The sequence below is a fragment of the Schistocerca nitens genome, chromosome 5 (genome assembly GCF_023898315.1).
Source record: "Schistocerca nitens isolate TAMUIC-IGC-003100 chromosome 5, iqSchNite1.1, whole genome shotgun sequence".
In the NCBI taxonomy this organism is placed as follows: Eukaryota; Metazoa; Arthropoda; class Insecta; order Orthoptera; family Acrididae; genus Schistocerca; species Schistocerca nitens.
In genome coordinates this window covers 327,730,130-327,744,705 of record NC_064618.1, presented here as the reverse complement: position 1 = coordinate 327,744,705, position 14,576 = coordinate 327,730,130, and the positions used below count along the sequence as shown (strand labels likewise).

The 14,576-nt window shown below is 38.9% G+C and overlaps 1 protein-coding gene across 2 annotated transcripts in view; it reads left to right on the top strand.

Moving 5' to 3' along the window:
- LOC126259355 (splicing factor 45) overlaps positions 1-13,762 on the top strand; it is a 116,603-nt gene extending 102,841 nt beyond the window's left edge. For both annotated transcript variants that reach the window (XM_049956083.1, XM_049956082.1), the window contains one exon: positions 13,494-13,762. The gene's annotated coding sequence lies outside the window, so the exon portion shown is untranslated. The remainder of the gene's footprint in view (positions 1-13,493) is intronic.
- The last annotated feature ends 814 nt before the right edge of the window (positions 13,763-14,576 follow it).

Genomic DNA, 14,576 nt, shown 5'->3' with positions numbered 1-14,576 from the left:
TTTCCACAGTAGCCCCACAGTCCCACGTCAGGGCATCCTTGGAACCCCAGTCAAACAAATGGGCTCCACGTCTTCCATATCCGGTAAACAGTCAGTTCAGAGCTGTTCATAAATTGTGGGGGAAGACCAAACCTATTTACATGTTTTGGAGGATCACTTACAAGGTGGGAATTTGTTGGAGGAAACTTCTGTAAAACATCTCTCCATTCTTGACACACATTATATATAAGATGTGCATCTTGCTTGGCCAGGTTAGTTTTCTTGATTTTGAGTATGCTGGTAGATACATTCTGTAGCTATGCTGAAGTGTGAGTAGCAAATTTTTTGGAACTCTCTTCCAGCTGTTGCTTCTCGTCTAACTGATGGTGGTGCAAATTACATAATACATGCAGTCGTGAAAGCGATGTTGATTTAGTAGTGCCACTAGTTATTCTTGTTGCTGATTTAGCTTTAACATCAACTTTGCATGCATGTGCACTGTTTTTCCATACTGGACAGGGTGTATAAGACCCGGGACAACCAGGAGATCCAGGAAAAACCCGGGAATTTTTTCATCCGGGAGAAAACCGGGAAAAACCCAGGAATTGTTTAGAATTCCAGGAATTTTTCATTGTTTTAGTTTACAGTTGAATTTTTGTGATTTTGACTGGTAAGAACCAATACTCTAAGAAAGGATATTATTGTATACAGCTACTGCAGAATAATACTGCAGCAACAAAACATGAACGGGAAGGGGGGGGGGGGCTGACTTAAGTTTCAAAGGAAATGTGCCGTATACAACAACAAAACAGTGCTCATACAAGCGTCTGCCAACAATAAACTGTGTCAAAGGCTTTAGGAACACTATGCAATGCTTTATAACAACAAATTGCCTCCAATGAGCATGACATGACAACTGTTTAAATTAGATTCGTTTGAGCAGTTGCGGGTGGGCTCTTGCGCATGCACAGTTGAGTCACGTATGAGTAGTACCTTCTCCCGCTTCTGGTTACGGAAGTGTGGCTGGGCGCCACTTCTTAATATTGCCCCTGTTCGGAAATATCGTAGATCCGGGGCTGATGCACAGGGCAGTCACAGTTATGGTGGGGAGGTGGGCTGTCTCCACATGACCTGTGTTTACGTTCAGTGATTTTGTTGTTTCCTCTTCGTTTATTGCTCTCACGTTAAATGATAACAAAATGGATTTTTGTGGCTGGGCGCTATCAAAACATAAAATACATTTGCATAATTACGGCAGGCTAAAATATGTTAATAGTTTCAGATTTTATTTCCACCTTTGACAGTCAAGCATTAATTGCCTTACAGAAGAATGAAGTTATTTTTGCCAGTTTGCTAAAGAGATTTGGCTTTTATTAATCCTTTCTACTGAGGCAGTCAATTATTTGAAACAAAGTGTTTAATTTCACACTATTAGCTAGTTTCAACTGTTTGCTGCATTTCAAGTGCTGTATGGCATTATGCTATAATAAAGAACCAAACATGAGTACTGGTACTCCAAGAAAATTTGCATACGGATGTGCATTTTAACCCAAATTGTTCATTTTAGTATGGTTCGTGAAATCCCAACGCTCTTGAAGTATCCTTCGATGTCTTGTTTCGTTTATGACATAATGTTTTACACTTACGAACATATGGGCTTCCTGCGTCATTGTAGTTGCACAAGCGTGGTGACGCCAGTTATCTGGCACTTTCTTGCAACTGCGGAAGTGAACCTATTTCTAACAGGTTGTGGGAAAATATTGCGAATGGTGGTTTGAAAAGTGTTACATTCAAAACAGATTTCCTTTTATGCAACATGAACTATGTGCGACAATGTACGATGAATTTCTTAAATCACAAAGCGTTTGACTCTCATTTAAAAATCAACTCTTTGAGGACGACCATTTAGAAGAATTTCGAGCCCAGAAGATGAGACATTTGCGTCGTTATTAAAAATTTTACTGGCACATTTGTGTGATGTATCTTAAAGTGTAACACGCGCAAAAAAGATCAACCTTATATGTGGAAGCTTAGGTTCTCTTGCAACTTATTAATCTTCGAGACCAATATTATATGTGAATGCTATGTGTATTAATTTAAGCCATTAACTTTTCTTATTTGTGTATTCGCGCTACTTAAGAGTGATCTTGCTATTGGCTGACTACATCGTGAGTCCTATTACTGTCATCAGCTGACGAGATCACGTGAATGAGCTATGACACTTACAAAAGCGCATCGCAATCTCGATTTCAATGCTTCGGAAAGTGACATGCTTTGTTTGGTGGCATTCAAATTCATACCTTCGTAATACGAAAATATGCAGCGTACATGTTGCTGCACATCAAAGATCTTTCAAAACGTGTTTCTCCCCATGAGTTTCGTTTTCTAAAGTGCCGGGAAATTCTACGTCGGTATATAAAACCATAAACATTCAAAGGCTTGATGACTTTTGCAGTCTCGAGGAAGAGTATACTGTCACTTAACATGGAAAAAGTGTATTTTCACCCAGGAGAAAGTGTATTTTTAACCAGGAAATCTGGGAAAAATCCGTGAATTTTTTTTCCTTGTCCACGTATACACCCTGCTGGAGTACAGTACTCTAGTCTACATCTACATCAACATACATACTCCACAAGCCACTGCAAAGTGTGTGGTGGAGGGTATGCTGTAACACTATTTGCCATTTCCTTTCCTGTTCCACTCTCAGATAGAGTGAGGGGAAAATGACTGTATATGCCTCAGTAAGAAATCTAGCAGCTCGCCTCTGAACTGTTTTGATGTCATCCTTCAATTTGACCTAGTGCAAATCCCACACACTCAAGCAGTACTCAAGAATAGGTCACACTAGCATTCTACATGTGGTCTTCTTTATGGATGAACAACATTTTCCAAAACCTCCCCCAATAAACTGAAGTCAGCCATACGCCTTCCCTACCACAATCGTCACATGCTTGTTCCATTTCATAGTGCTTCGCATCATTACACACGGATATTTAAACAACATGACTCCATCAAGTAGGACACTACTAATTTTGTATCCAAACATGGGTTTGTTTTTCCTACTCATCCACATTAACTTAAATTTTTCTACATTTAGAGCCAGCTGCCATTCATCACAATGGCTAGAAATTTTATCTTGGTCATCTTGTATCATCCTGCAGTCAGTGATGGTCAACACCTTCCCATACATCACAGCATCATCAGCAAACAACTGCAGCTTGCCGCCCAACCTATCCTCCAGATCATTTATGTATATAGAAACAAGCAATGGTCCTAACACACTACCCTGGGGCTCTCCTGATGTATCCCTGTCTCCGACAAATGCTCGCCTGTAAGGACAACGTAATTGGTTCTACTACTTAAGAACTCTTAAGTGTCGCCACATATCTGGGAGCCTATTCCGTATGCTCGTATCTTTGTTAACAGTCTGCAGTGGGGTAATGTGCCAAATGCTTTTTGGAATTCTAGAAGTAAGGAATCTGATTGTTGCCCTTCATCCATAGTTTGCAGTGTATCGTGAGAAAAGTGCAAGCTGAGTTTCACATGAGCGATACCTTCTAAAGCCATGCTGACATGGACATGAGTTTTTTGGTCTCTAGAAAATTTATTATATTTGAACTCAGCTAATATGCTCTAGAATTCTGCAACAAACTGATGTTGAGGATATTGGTTTGTAATTTTGTGGGTCCATTCTTTTTTCCCTTCATATATACAGGAGTCACCTGCGCTTTCTTCCAATATCTCATAGAGTAAACCAATATCATTGTAGCAGCATGAAGAGTATCTGCGTTTGCACCCCATCCTGACCCAAACTAGTTGGCTAATGATGTCAGTTCTTGTGTTCTCTTTTTTCACTGTATTTTCTAAGTGGTTCTTAAAAGCAAAGACCTGGTTCAAAATGACCTTCAAGTATTTTGGGTACAGTTTATGTTCCAGAGAAATGTTCTCAAATGTCACATTTAATTTGCGATTCACCTCACAAATATTGAAATTATAAGCATTTATCTGTTTTAGATGGGTTTGGCTTCAATCTACAGTTCTTAAAGTATTCGATCCTTTATGTCTCAATTTGTAGTCAAAGCTCTTTTGTACTCTTTTAGGTTTCCTGCTTGATTGGATCTCCTTTTTAGCATTATTGTTGGGCTTATCACTGGTATAAAGATAAAAAAAAGGGTTGATGATAGTACAGAATCCAGAGGTAGCCCATCATTCAGCCTTTGCCATCTACTACATTTCTCTCCAAAGAATACTTGAAATTGTGTGTTGCTAAGCATGCAATCCATTAAATTAACAAGTGTTTTGCATAGTATTAATTCTGAAAATTTAAGTAGCAGGTCATGGCACCATGCATATCAAATGCGTCTGTAAGCTCAACGAATAGTACTCCAGTCTTTAGTTTATGCTAGTAGACTGCTTCGTTAAAGGATGTTAATGTCAATAGCTGTAGAATAATTACAGGATTATATACTTACATGGATATAGTGTCTGTTCTTTTGGACATGTCCGAAAGGACAGACACCATTGATGACTTGCAGCCATCTATAACGAAATTAGAATTATATTAATACCTCCAGCTGCTAACGGGCATTGATATATATCAACGGATACAGGTGAAAATGTGTGCCCCGACCGGGACTTGAGCCCAGGATCTCCTGCTTACATGGTAGACGATCTATCCATCTGACCCACTGAGGACACAGAGGATAGTGCGACTGCAGGGACTACCTCGCGCACGCCATGTGCGGATATGTCTGAAAGAACAGGCACCATATCCATATAAGTGTATAGTTCTGGCAACACCAGCCATGACCTCCTTCTTCTGTGCAGATGCACACACATTCCCCGAACTCTTACGCGACTTGGTAAGAATGTCTTCCTCGAGTAATTAGTGTGTTGGGGTGGGACCCTATGAATGTAATGTGTGGACATACAAGGTGAGAATGTGGGTCTCGCAGGAGGCATACGCGAGGTAGTCCCTGCAGCCGGCTCAGATGGATAGAGCGTCTGCCATGTAATCAGGAGATCCTGTGTTCGAGTCCTGTCGGGGCACAAATTTTCACCTGTCCGCGATGATATATATGAATGCCCGTTAGCAGCTGGAGGTATTAATATAATTCTAATTACAGGATTTTCCAGTTTCAGACACTTGGTCGTCTTCTGCAGACATGCTGCGATCAATCAATCTCAATGCAGCTGTGATAAGAACAGTAGTCCTGAAATTAATATTGAATAGTATGGTATTTTATTGGTTCTGTTTCATTGTTTTACATGCATAGTTACAGCGAGGTATAGGTCAAGGCAAGTGATAAGATGTAATGTGTGTAAGTTTCCTGATGACTTACTGAATACATTTTTACACTAGTGAATAGTGAGAATCTAACAATTCTACAAATATTAGACATTATTACATTAACAGTTTCAGTACTTATACTATATTTTGTTAATGGAGTAGAAACGTTGATGTTACCACTTTGCACCCAGAACAGGAAAATATATTCTTGCAAACAGTAAAACAAGAAATATTTAAAATAAATGCATCTGTAGCAGCTGGAAGGTTATGGACACACACTGCTTGGTGTTAGTGTTTGCCGAACGTAAGAAGCTTCTGAGCTACTGTACCATTTTTAAATCATACTGTGAACTACCAGAAGTTATTAGGACAAAAATAAGAACATTTTGTTTAAAAAAACATATGTCAGTTTATTGGCTATAAACTTAAATTTCTAGTAAACGTGAAATGGATTTTAATTAAATGTACATGAACATTGCCTGCTCTTTGAGACCAACCAGAACCAAAATTGGGTATTTTTAGTTAGGAACAGGAGGCCAAATATTTTCAAAGCATGAACAAAACAATTTTAAAGATAAATCAGTTTGAAAATCAGTGAGTTCCCATTCCATTGCAGCATTGTCTTCTTGAAAATCAAAATGTTTCATGACACAAATAGTGAACTCTTCAGTATCAGTCTATAAAAGGCAATTAGACAAACTGTGTAACAGTTGAAGTGCTTTTGAAATCTTGGAAGCATTTGTTGAACTGGATTCTTAAACCTGAAGGAATTTCGACATATTAGTTGCTGCTGTTTGGAGACACTGAAGAGCCATGCTTGTTAAGGGTTTGTTTCAAACAGGCATCATATTCTCCTTGGATGAGATTTTTCTCCTCAGTTCCAGATTCTTTGAGAATGAATCAACATCAAAAATTGTTCTGCCAGTATCTTAATCTTTAGTTTAAGGCTACAAATAAAGATATTCAACTTTACAGTGATGACTATGAGCAAAGCAGAACCCTGCAGCCAAGCTGCAACTTCCAGTTCACAGAAGGATTCACCTAATTCTTTCAAAAATTCTAGTAAGGCAGGAGTCAGTTCTTTAAAACATTATAACACTCTTCATCTGTTACACAAACAGACTTCCATATGAAGCAGTAGGCCACCATACCAGCAGTCTAGTTCATCAGTCAATGGTCTGGACAAACATCTCTGAATTGCATACGCTCTAACTTTGTTCATACTTTTGTGACTGTTCTCATTACATTGGTCAGACTTAAAAACTTTCCACCCAATGACTGCTGGTGTATTACATAATCGTAAGTCAGAAATTTTAGATTGCTGTTGTCTTTATGACACAAAGCTATGAATCCTTTTTCTCCACCTACCATTGCAGGAGCTCGATCAGTTGCTAAGCCCGCCAATTTCTTTACAGGAATCTTTTCAGAGTCATGAAGATCTTTAATATGTCCTGTCCTGTAGAATGTCCTGTTAGTTGTATAATCTTTACCAGCTGCTCTCTTATTTTGAAATTATCAAAGCCCATTCTTGTAAAAATGGCCAGTTGAGCTGTACCAAACAAATCATTTGAGTGTCAAATTGTAGCAGAAAATAGCTGCAGCAACCAGGGTCAGTTTCAAGTTGTGAAGTAATGTCAGAACTTAGAACATCAGTGCCTCTCATTACTATGTTTGCACAAAGCTGTACAGAGTTAATAACAGACATTATCTCAGTTTTGTTTTTGAAACTAGCAAATAAGCTTTATTCTTGTCTAATGGTTTTAAAAATGTTGATTGTAGAGCATTAAGTTTGGATTTTAGCAGTCTTTTTCTTTTCTTTATCCAGTGGAAAACTCATTTTAACCCCTGAGTGAACAGTTTTGAAATGACTTTCGATGAAGTTTTCTTCTAGCTGATACTTTTTCATAGCACAGTAAACATGCCCATTTGTCTTTTACCTGGGTAAAGAAGTAATAGGTTTGTCATTTCAGATGACTGTGATAAGTTGTTTGGTTTTCTCCTTGAACATGCCATCATTAAAACAAACCTAACTCAATATTAATGTGTAAATTAAACTACCCATGTTAGCAAACATGTGATACACACACAAAACATGACATGAACATTCTCACCACAATCAACTGAGGCGGACAATGTAGTATTCTTGATTGACAATTGCAGTTGCATCGGAGAAACAGGCAGATCTCATGAGCACACTATGAGCTCAGTGGAGCAATCCAGGTTAGCCAACTGGACATTACTGTGAGCTGTTGAAAATGTCCCAGCGAGCTACTAGTAGCTTGCGTTCAACAGTTTGGCAATAACTAGTCTGTGACATTAAAAATTCATTGACATTGTAATTGCACTTAGTGGTACTTTTTAAGAACTGTTTTGAAGCTTTGACTATTTCGTATTACTTTAATATGATCAGATAATTTGTTGTAAAGCTTTAATAGTGCTTGCAATTGGTTCATTTTCTACATTGATTGTAGCATAGCCGTTACCTGTACAAATGTGCCCTCAGTAGCACTGTGCATCTGTTGAATCTGGTTGAAAAGTAGATGTTGGAAATAAGCTATTGTCAGTGACGTGTTCTCCAGCAAGATTACAGTTCAGACACTTTACTTAAACTTAGCTGTTGAATAACCTACAGTTTATAGCCAGATTGAGTCTCATGTACTGGTATTTAAATGTATGTACAGATAAACAGATAGCTACATACTTCACTGACTGATGTTCTGTAATGTGATGTGATGTTCAAGTGCAGTAGCTTAACACTGAAGTAACTAACCACAAACGTTCACCTGTGGAAGACTAAAAAGTTAACATAGACACTGAATAAAGTTATTGAATCACTGTCTTTGAAGTCTAGTAATCATATCAATATGAAAATGATGTGCACAGTAAGTAACTATTAGAAGCAACATCCAGTTCGCAACCTGGCTGACCCTATTGTTACAGTAGATGATGAAAATTGTTGACATTTGATACATTCCATGATAATAATTACACATTTACAGTGTAATTATTCAAAACAATCACTAAATTGTTGATTAAATTCTCAGACATGAAATTTTGTTAAACTGAACTACATTTTCCGTCTTGTAACTTGTATTAACTCGTCTGTGGTACATTTCCCCATACTGACAGAGGTAAATCTCGTACATTTCATAACTTTCTGCAGATTGACTAAATTGTTTCCAACATGCCTCTCGTATAAGTTTTCAATAATTAAAACTGAGTGTATCTCTTGTTATTTGCTGTCTTTTCATAAATTACAAATAAAATTTATGCATCTGAGTATCTGAACAACAGAGGGAGATTCATTTTCAAAGAAGACTTTTAGATATGACACTAGCGTCTGTTGAATTACACTGGTTAGTTTGCCTAAATATGGAATTCTATTTCTGTAACAATATTTTAATTAAGGAACCGCATTACTCTGGAGCTGAATGAACACAAATGTGGCTAACATATTTTCAACATTGGCTGGATGATTGCTATGGGAATATATCTTTTTCGTCTGCTCTGTTAGGAAGTCAGTAGTCAGGTGTGTGATTACAAATGAACCATGACAAAAAAAAAAAAAAAAAAAAAAAAAAAAAAAAAAAAAAAAAAAAAAATGAAATCATTGATGTTGTGTAATTAGCATGTTTTTTAAGCAAATTAAGCATACTAATGGATTCTAAATAATCAAAAGAAGGAAAATGGCCTCTAAATAACAGTGTTGAAGATGAAACTTCCTGGCAGATTAAAACTGTGTGCCGGACCGAGACTCGAACTCGGGACCTTCGCCTTTCATGGGCAAGTGCTCTACCAACTGAGCTACCCAAGCACGACTATGCCCAATCCTCATGGCTTTACTTCTGCCAGTACCTCGTTTCCTACCTTCCAAACTCTAGTTCTGCAAGGTTCTTAGGAGAGCTTCTGTAAAGTTTGGAAGGTAGGAGACGAGGTACTGGCAGAAATAAAGCTGTGAGGACATGGCGTGAGTCGTACTTGGGTAGCTCAGTTGGTAGAGCACTTGCCTGTGAAAGGCAAAGGTCCCGAGTTGGAGTCTCGGTCCGGCATACAGTTTTAATCTGCCAGGAAGTTTAATATCAGTGCACACTCCACTGCAGAGTGAAAATCTCATTCTGGAGTGTTGAAGATACCATGAAATTTAAAATAATAGTAATAATAATAATTTTGAGGGAAAGAAAGATGTAACAGCTGGAAGGGATCTACCTGCTGTATTACAGGATGATTTATTTGCAGTTGCAGCTTTTGAGTGGTATTGTATGTGTGAAGAATCTGGATTGTATGGACAAGTTGGTGTCTGTTCTTTGCAGTTTTCTTTGTAAATGATATGGTCTCCAAGATACGTAAGCAGTTTGTATTTGACAATCCCCTCTTAAATGGAAAGTTTGCTTATAAAGAATAAATATGAAGCAGTTCGTAAATTGAAGCACATTTTCTATGAAATTCCTAACATACATTTGAAATTTTTTCCATGTGTCACACTTGAAATAGAATGAATGGCAGTCATTTGGAGTCAGTCCTTTTGACTACATAATTTTGTGATCAATATGTCCATACCCCATTCTAATGAGTTCGACTGTAGATGTATCAATGGTCTTTCTGATGTCATAGAATTAATTAAAACAGAACCATAATCATCAAGATGTGAAATGTTTATATTGTAGCTCATTTGTGTCATCAAATTACGGCATTACTTGTAGAATGTAGATGACATGACAGAAAAAGTTCCGAAGTTCTGTGGACACCAAGTTTTAAGTAGGGAAAGACAGGGCTGGGTAAAAATGGGAATAAATGATTTTTTTCCCTCCACGATTAGATTGCTAGAATGTAAGTGGAAATATTCCACATCCCATAGGTAGCCGGCCGGAGTGGCCGAGCAGTTCTAGGCGCTACAGTCTGGAAGCGCGTGACTGCTACGGTCGCAGGTTCGAATCCTGCCTCGGGCATGGATGTGTGTGATGTCCTTAGGTTAGTTAGGTTTAAGTAGTTCTAGGGGACTGATGACCATAGAAGTTAAGTCCCATAGTGCTCAGAGCCATTTGAGCCCTCCCATAGGTCATGTTATGTGTCGTTACAAACACTATCTTGAAATTTAATTGCGTGAACACACACATTGTCTTCATTATTTCCACAGCAAAATGATTATTATGTCTAGAAATGATGGTTTCATTTTTGACATCAGAAGGTTTGTCATACACTTCTCGTGAAATTATGATTTGTTATATAATTCTCTCTCTCTCTCTCTCTCTCTCTCTCTCTCTCTGTGTGTGTGTGTGTGTGTGTGTGTGTGTGTGTGTGTGTGTGTGTGTGTGTGTAGGCAGAAATCAAATGTGACATATAACACTATAAATCAGGAATGAAGATTTAGCACATTGAACGCCTGCCTCGATTACACTGACAAACGCTGGTACTAGTGCTAGCACTAGGTACCTCCGTTTGTGTAGCAGCATCAGTTTTCTGCACTGGCTGTTTAACAAATCCACTTGTGGGAAATTTGTAAGGCTGCCCAAGAAGGAGTCAGATTCTCATCTCCTCCAAAGTGTGTGAATTGCTCTGGGGCTCACCGTGTCTGGACTAGGGACTGTCATGTCTTCCTTGAAGAACAGATGTACAGGAGATTAAAACCACAAGATAGATCCCCTATGGTGAGGCCAAGAAGATTTTAAGGCAACTTTCACTACCTCCTTTGCTTCAGTTGTTAAACAGCCAGTGCAGAAAACTGAAGCTGCTGCACAAATGGAGGTAACTAGTGCTAGCACTAGTGCCAGCATTTGTCAGAGTAATTGTGCTGCTGCAGTTACTTCACAACCTAAATTTCCTCCCAAAACATCATAAAAGTCTGTGGTCACTAATGTTGTGGAGGTTCTTCTCCCCCATAGGCTCACGTGGTCCACTGTCTAGTACTGCCACTGCCGCGATTGTGGCTCCGAAGCATAACCGTGGCAAAAAAATCAAAGGCTAAGCATCCACCACTGATGGAGCTGGGAAGGAAACTTGACAATGTCGACGTCATCCTGTCTGACGTCTCTCTTGACTCTTCCATAGAGCTAATGGACCTTGACGTTGGACAGGGATGATCATCTCGCTCCAAGATTGAGCCCTCACCCAATTTGGGCTCCCCTCCCAGAGAAAAACAGATTGAAAGTACAACCCCTGCCATAGAGAACTCGCATATTATAGTGGAACATTAATGGGTTCAGGACACATGTAGAAGAACTGAAACTGCTAGAGCAGGAATTCCCCCTGTGCATATGTTTACAAGAAATACATTTTAAAGCCACTGACACCCCTGTACTATGGGGCCATGCCCTTCACTGAAAGGATGACGTGACTAGGGACAGAGCCAAGGGAAGGGTTGGCCATGTTTGTCAGTAATGCGCATCGCTCCTCTGCTGTTCCCTGGATGCTGACCTGCAAGCAGTTGCAGTTGATATTCGTGGGTGTCGGAGGGTCACTGTTTGCTCACTGCATTTGCCCTCGCAATAGGCAATAGACTTTGAGGATTCTGTAGAACAACTCACACAATCAATTTTTCCTATTGGGAGACTTCAGTGCCAGTCTTGTTTTGTAGGGCTCGACCTCTACTTGCCCTTTGGGTCAGGTTTTGGAAAGCCTCATGATGTCTCATGAGCTGTGCATCCTCAGAGGGCCTATAACGCTTCCTTGGGGAATGCCAGATATTACTTCTCTTTTACTCGATGACTGTTTGTCAGTTATTACCGACTGTGACCTTTCTGACAGGAAATCGTGAATCTACTTACACAGCTGAGACCATACCCCATAGGCATGCAATTTAATTAGAAGTCGCTTATGAGGAACGGTGTCAAAATCCTCCTGGAAATCAAAGAATATGGAATTATTTGACATCCCCTGTCAATAGAACTCATTACTTCGTGAAAATAAAGAGCTAGTTGTTATTCACAAGAATGATACTTGCTGAATCAGAATTGGCTATTTGTCAATAAATCTTTTTCTTCGAGATGATTCATAATGTTTGAGCACAGTATATGTTCCAAAATCCTAGTGAAAATCAATATTAGTGGTATGAGTCTGTAATTCAGCATTTTACTCGTATTTTCTTTTTTTGGGTACCGATGTGATTTGTGAAGCTTTCCAGTCTTTGAGTATGCATCTTTCTATGAGCGAGGGGTTGCATGTGCTTGTTGAATATGGAGGTATTATATCAGCATACTCTGAAAGGAACCTGACGGTGGACAATCTGGACTGGAGACCTTGACTGACTTAAGTATTTTAAACTGCTTCCACTACATGGGGAATATCTACTTCTAAGTTACTTACGTTGGCAGTTATTTTTGATTTGAATTCTGGAGTACTTAACTTCATCTCATGAGTGACTTTTGGAAAACCATGTTTAGTAACTCCACTTTAGTGGCGCTGTTATCAGTAATGTCACTATTGTTATTGCACAGTGAACATATTTATTGTATCTTGCCATGGGTGTACTTTACATTTCAAGACGATTTCTCATAACTGCCATGACTTTCATATGCAGGATGGATAAGTGAAATGTGTGATTCTCTCGTTCAGGAACAAACTAAAATAAATCATGGTGGAAGTTGTGACAGTAGAGGGGTGATGATGGAAAGGATAAATGACCTGGAAGATGATTTGCTGTAGTTGTGCAAAGAATTTATACTGTTAGGAACTACTGTATTTGTCATCATCTGAGCCAGTTCTTACAGCATCAGCAGATGGTAACTTCACTTATTGTGTCCCCCCTCTATCATTAGTCAAAGAAAACAATATCATATTCAGTTTGGTTGCTTTCTTTAACTCACAATCCAAATTGGTGATTAAGTAAAAACCTGTTGAGTTCATGCTAAACTACAGTTTCCAAGACATTACAGTTTGTGATTAATCGATTCTTACATTATCTAAAATGTTCAAATTTATATTGTAGCCAACCATTCTGTGTAAGTATGGTGAACCCTCTTTAACAAGAAAGTATCTGAGTCCCTAGAAACTCATTAAAAAGCAATTTTATTGTACATCATTTTTCCTACAGTTTAAACCATTTCTATAGAAACTCTGTCCTCTCCAGGTGCCTTTCCTTTCTTCATACCTCAAATGCCATCAGGCAGTTCGTCTGTCATTAATTATGGATGTCATTGTATTTGTTAACATTTACTCCTTAAATCATTTATATTCCAGCAACAACTTTCCATTACCATATTTGTTTAATTTGTCTAATCTTAATTTTCAGTGACTGCAGCAGAAGTGGCATTTTATCTGACATACAGACTGATGGCTGCAACTGTTGGATCACCAGTAGCAGTCAGATTCCATGCACATTGCAGATAGACGACATTGCAGATAGACAAAACTTGTATATACTGTGGATGACTTTTGTGCTAGAAATGGACTGTTTAGTCAATTCTGTGAAAGACAGGATGTTGACTGTGTAAATTTATTCAGGTGATACTGAATAGCCTGAGATACTGTGATGTTAAAATAAACTGTGCTCATAGTTAATGGGTTTTTTTAATCTAATTTTACCCTATGGCTTTTTTAATAAAAAAAAGATCCAGTAGCATCTTCTTACGAGGTGTTGGTTTCACTGTAAATTTGTACTGAAGAGTACATATTACTACTGATTTCACTTTTATAAATACTGTTCACCCATTGCACAAGCTTTTGATCTAGGCCACATTTACTACAGATCTTTTCCATTTGTAAACTAATACTCTGAATGTAATAGCCCACTCATATATATTTTGCAGGGATCGTCAACTATGTGTTATACATTGCGGTTCTGTGATGATGTTACAAACATTCAGGGATAGTGGAGAAGGATAAACGTGTCCCCAGTTTTGATATTAAGCTTCTCGCTGTTCTCATTCGTGCTATTCCTCACTACTTCTATTGTTCTTCAATTTACTCCCAGTCCATAGTCTGTACTCATCAGACTGGTCATTCCATTCAGCAGGTCCTGTGATTCTTCTTCACTTTCACTGAGGATAGCAATGTCATCAGCAAATCATACCATTGATATCCTGTTGCTTTGATGGATACATTGAACAGTAGGGGTGAAAGAATGATTTTCACTCTGCAGCGGAGTGTGCGCTGATATGAAACTTCCTGGCAGATTAAAACTGTGTGCCGCACCGAGACTCGAACTCGGGACCTTTGCCTTTCGCGGGCAAGTGCTCTACCAGCTGAGCTACCGAAGCATGACTCACACCCGGTCTCACAGCTTTACTTCTGCCAGTATCTCGTCTCCTACCTTCCAAAGCACTTGCCCGCGAAAGGCAAAGGTCCCGAGTTCGAGTCTCGGTCGGGCACACAG